The sequence below is a fragment of the Passer domesticus genome, unplaced genomic scaffold (genome assembly GCF_036417665.1).
Source record: "Passer domesticus isolate bPasDom1 unplaced genomic scaffold, bPasDom1.hap1 HAP1_SCAFFOLD_79, whole genome shotgun sequence".
Taxonomy (NCBI): domain Eukaryota; kingdom Metazoa; phylum Chordata; class Aves; order Passeriformes; family Passeridae; genus Passer; species Passer domesticus.
The window spans coordinates 110992-115967 of record NW_026990177.1 but is presented as its reverse complement, the minus strand read 5'-3'; the positions used below and the strand labels follow the sequence as shown (position 1 = coordinate 115967).

General features: G+C 55.0%; 2 long non-coding RNA genes across 2 annotated transcripts; both read left to right on the top strand.

Moving 5' to 3' along the window:
- Positions 1–1131: 1131 nt before the first annotated feature.
- LOC135293138 (uncharacterized) lies at positions 1132–2474 on the top strand. The gene is made up of 3 exons (XR_010355272.1): positions 1132–1261; positions 1398–1512; positions 2101–2474. It is a non-coding gene; the product is annotated as an uncharacterized LOC135293138 (long non-coding RNA).
- A 406-nt stretch (positions 2475–2880) lies between these two features.
- LOC135293136 (uncharacterized) lies at positions 2881–4575 on the top strand. Its single transcript, XR_010355269.1, has 2 exons — positions 2881–3149; positions 3501–4575. It is a non-coding gene; the product is annotated as an uncharacterized LOC135293136 (long non-coding RNA).
- The last annotated feature ends 401 nt before the right edge of the window (positions 4576–4976 follow it).

Below are 4976 nucleotides of genomic sequence, written 5' to 3'. Positions count from 1 at the left end.
GGATGCAGCGCAGGGACAGAGCCCGCCGCTGCTCTCAGTGCCCTGCCCTGCCCTCCCTGCCTGCCTTGCCCGCCGAGTCCTGCTGTAACCTGCCCTTCCCTGCCGTGCCGTGCGGAGCCCGGCCAGCCCCAGGAGCCGCCCCGCCAAGCTGTGGTGCCTGGTGAACAGCCCCGCGTCCGCTCCGTGCGCTGGGACAGCCGGGCCCAGGGGCTGCTCGTCGACCGCTCCCTCTCTGAGCGGGAGCTGCTCGGCCCGGGTCCCGCCCGCGGGGGCGGTGGCGCTGGGGCGGGTCCGGTGCCGCGCCCCTTCAGGGCCGCGCAGTTCCGCAGCTTCGTCCACCAGCTGTACCGCTACAGCTTCCGCAAGGTGCCGGGCTGGCTCGGCACGGCTGCGCCGGGCGATGCCGGGGGCTGGCTGCACTACAGCAGCCCCTGCTTCCGCCGCGACCGCCCCGACCTCCTGCTCCGCGTCAGGCGCCGGAGCGCGGCCGACAGGCGGCGGCCGGCGGCGGGCCGGGAGGGCCGCAGGCACCCGCCCTGCGGCTCCCGGCAGCTCCCCGGGGCGCGGCCGCTGCCGGACGGGCGGGACCGGTGCAGGCGCTTCCAGTCGCTGCCCCGGGAGCGGCCGCTGCTCGCCCGGTGCCCGCCCTGCGGCTTCCTGCTGCTGCACAGGGACCAGCCAGTGCCGGCCCGGCGGGAGGGGCCGAGCCGCTTCCAGGAGCTCTACGGGGAACGGCCACCGCCCGCCCAGCGGGAGGTGCTCAGGGTCCAGCCCTGCAGCTTCCAGCAGCTCCACAGGGAGCAGCAGCCCCCAGCCTTCAACCCACGAGGCAGGAAAAGAGTTGTAGCCTTGTTTTTCCAAAACGTAATGAAAAGTGACGTTTGAAGTATTTTTCCACAAGGCTCTGTCATTCTCAGCCAGAAATTGTCAAGCCTATTAGGAAGAGGAACCTAGAAGGCCAAAAAATTCTCTGCCTGTTTTTTTTCCTGCATGCTTCCTGTGATGTTTGATCCAAGGCAGCAATAGAGATCTGTGTCCCAGAGCCACATTGTGGAGCCTGACCAATATGTTTGGATTCTTGCAGCCCCCCCAGGCACTTTAGCGTCCAGCACTCCAGCTGGCAGTGCTGGTTCTGCAGCATTGACAGTGTCCAGCTCCACACAGAACACACCTGGGGAAGAGCAGTCACCAGTGGATCTTGGCTTTGCCATTGAGCAAATGATCTGGGAGATCCCTGCCTGAAAGGTCTCCCTCTGCACAGGTAACTCCATTGGAGGGGAAAGTAAGAGGCTGAGCTGAGAGCTTACATGGAGAAGAAGAGAAACTGTATCCCTGATATGATTCCAAGAAAATACCAAATGATCTTGAGTTTTCTTTCTTTCCATTGTTCTTTCAAGGGCAATATTAATGTTGTGCCTGAGTCTTCTGGAGGCGAGCCTGTGAACCAGGCTGCAGCAGAGGAAGCCTCATCTGGCACTGAGAAGAACAGTTTGCCAGAGCCTGAGGAGCTTGGTAAGGACAGAGCCCCCATTGGTTTAGAGAGGTGTGAGATGGCTGCTCTGAGCCTGCCTCTGGCAGCAAGGGAGATGAGCAGAGTTGAGTTCCTGTCTGCAGGGCTGGTGCTGCCTGGTGCCTTTAGTTCAAATCCTGCACTGCCACAGCCTCCCCGAGCCCTGCCCTCCACGCTTCTCCAGAGGCTCTGACACTGAGTCCACTGCTGTGGCAAGAGAGCAGGGAATAAAGCTGACCTTGTGGCAGTTGTGTCACCAAGCTGGGTGTCCCAGTTTGGTTCATAACTCAGCTCCCAGCAGCTTCAGCTTCGGCCACTTCAGTGAGGACTGAGGTCTCTCTGTCACTGAGACTGTCTGTGTTTCAAGCTCAAGCCTTTGCTGAGACTTTATCAGGATACTTAAATGCTTTACACAATTCAGTTTTGAACACTTGGAAGGATCCCTGTTCTTTAAAGAGCAGGCTTCAAATTGCCAAGTGAGAGTTTGCCTTTCGGGCCATCTTTGACAGTCCCTCATAGAAGGACAATTGGTGCTCAAGGAACACGTGCACAAGGGCCAATATTGACTCAGTGTTTCCTTTGCTTCCCAGATCCTGTGTGATCGACCTCTGCAGGAGGGCTGCCCTGTGTGGCAGGAAGAGACAGAGGGAGAGGCTGTGACCATCGGGCAGGTAGAATTCCTCTGTCTCTAGTTATATTTATAGATGCGCATAGTTATGTTTATTTATCTAGGTAGTCGTATTTATAGATTTATGTAATTATATTTATCTATATAGGTAGAGATCTGTACAGTTAATTTTTTTTTTGTTTTAGATGTATATCGTTATAGCTTTAGATGTGTTGGTGTAGTTATAGATGTGCACAGTTGCACTTATACCTGTGTATAGTTACATTTATATATATACATTTGTAAATGCATATTTATATTTGTATATGGGGGTTTAGCTAAATAGATTGATATCTGTAGACGCCTCTTTTTAACCTCTTGCCCTGCTCTGCTTCCTCCCTCACTCGTGCTTTTCCCCCTGTGCCCCCTCTGTCCCCTCTCCCTGGGCTGGGTCCAAGCTGGCGGCCGGGCCGGGCGCAGCAGCAGCTCCAGCCCTGGGTGTCCCTGGAGCGCTGGGAGCTGCCGGTGGCCCCAGGCACTGTCCCCTGAGGAGCTGCTGAAGGACGGTGAGACTGAGGGGGCTGAGGGGGCGGTGGCGCTGAAGGGACGCTGACCCTGAGCTGCTGCTGGGGCTGAGGGCTGTGGGGCAGCCCAGGGCCATGGTGGCACTGAGGTGACAGGCAAGTGGCACAGGCTGAGGGGCTGGCGGGTCTAAGGGGATGGGATGGGTCAGAAGGGACTGAGGGAGGTGAGAGGACTGTGAGGGGCTGAAGAAGCTGAAGGGGGCTGGGGGTTTGGCGAGAGCATGGGTGGGGCTGAGGGGATGGAGGGGCCAGCAGGGAGCACAGAGGGCTCTGGGACTGCAGCTCTGACAGGCCTTGGAACCAATTCCAGAGCCTCCACTTTTGCCACAGCTGCAAAGAAAACCTTGAGAACAGCCGGAGACTGCCAGGAGCCAGCAGGGAGAAGCTGAGTGCCAGCAGCAGGAGCAGTGAGCAGGGCCCTGCTGCTGCCAGCCTGGAGAGAGCCCGGGTGAGGCCCCATGGCCGGGGAGGCAGGGTGGGCTGAGGCTGGCGTGGGCTGTGGCCGTGGGCCCTGCCCGTGCTGGGGCTGCTCAGCGCAGCTGCCCCGGCTGGCACAGGGGCTGTCCTTGGGCAAGGCAGCTGTGCCGGCAGGGCCCGGGAGCTGTGCCGGCTCTGCCGGGCTGCCGGGGCTGCGGGACGGTCCCGCCGCGGCTGTGCTCGCCACAGCCTGGCCCGCTCGGCTGCTTTCTCTTTCTGACCCTCCTGGGGAGGCTCTGACATTTCCTCTTCCCTGATGGAAGTGCAGCTGCTGCCAAGGGAAACGTCCCCATACTGACTCAGTGTTCCCTTTGCTTCCCAGATGTCCCATCTGCTGTCCCTGTCCAGGAGATGTGCCGAACTTCATCTGCAGGATCAGAAGAACCAGTGTCCTTTGGCCTCCCCCAGTTCCCACTGAGGACGAGAGCACCTGCAGAGCAGAGGAGACCAGCTGCAGCTCCAGGCCCAGGTCTTGCTGGTCACAGCTGAGCCTGTGTGAAAAGGTTTCTTAAGTTATAGGTTAAAATTCAACACATAATTCTACAAGCTAAAATTTAAATGCTGAATTCATATTGCTAACTCAAGGGAGCTCCAAAAATCTCTATTTCAAAAGCAACAAACCTTTGAAAGGTTAAACCTCAACAGAGCTGTGATCCTCCATCAATACCTCCTTCTTCCACTTGCTTAAAATCTCTTTGTTCTGGGCACTCACTAAGGCCTTTTTCCTGGAAGCTCTCTGGCTGTCTTGAATGCTTATGGAGTAACAGGTAATCCCTGATCTATTTTCAACTCTCTGCCCAGAGACTTCTGGAAGGGAGGTAGGACTGGTACTGGGGACCTGGCAGCTTGTCCAGGAATCAAAATTATTGAAATAATGGTAATGTGGACAAGGCATGCAAGTCCAGGTGGTGAGCTCAAATATGCAAGTACTTGCAGTTTCCCCTCAGCACTTGACAGCTAAGGGGTATGGTCTCTTCTTATTTCTGTCTCTTAATCCTCAATCCTTGCCACACTCCTTCAACATCTTTTGCATTGTCATCTTCCCTGTTTTCTCCCTCCCTTCTTCTTTCTGTGACTTTCTGTACACGACAGACTATCTGTCACACTCTGTCAGCTTGCTCAGTCACCCGAGCAGTGATAATGATGGTGTAGAAATTGTAGGTGCACAGGAGGCAAAGGTGTCATGCTTCTGTGTGCCCTCTGCAGGCAAAGCTGCTTCCCGAAGCTTCAGTCAAACTTGGAACAAAGGCTTGTCCCCACTGCAGGGACAAGAGAGGTAGGAAACTGGGCTCATAAAACATGCTTCTTCTGCTTCAACAAAAAACCGTGACTTCCCTTCACAGAGAAGGATGTAAACTTTTTCTTGAAGGGAATAAACAAATCTCTTTATGTCCTGATCTTTTACCAGTCTGAAATTATTTAAAAATGTCGTAAATTTTGTTTGTTTGTTTGTTTCTTTGTGGTGTTTTTTTTTGTTTGTTTTGGGGGTTTTTTGGGTTTGTTTTTTTTTGTTTGTTTGTTTGTTTTGTTTTGTCTTGTTTTGGTTTTTTTGGGGGTTTTTTTGGTTGTTTTTGGTTTTTTGGGTTTTTTTTTTTTTGTTGTTGTTGTTCTGGGGTTGGGTCTGCATTTCAAGCCTGTTCTCCCAGCAGTCAGGGACCTGCACAGCTGCTGTGGGTGGGGCAGGTGCTCAGGTAATTACCAACAGGTAATTACTAACAGCCAGGTGAGAAGTTGGCTTGTGCCTGGTTGAGGGCTTGAGGACTGTGCTGAGAGAAGGGCTAGGGAGTGGAGTGGAAAA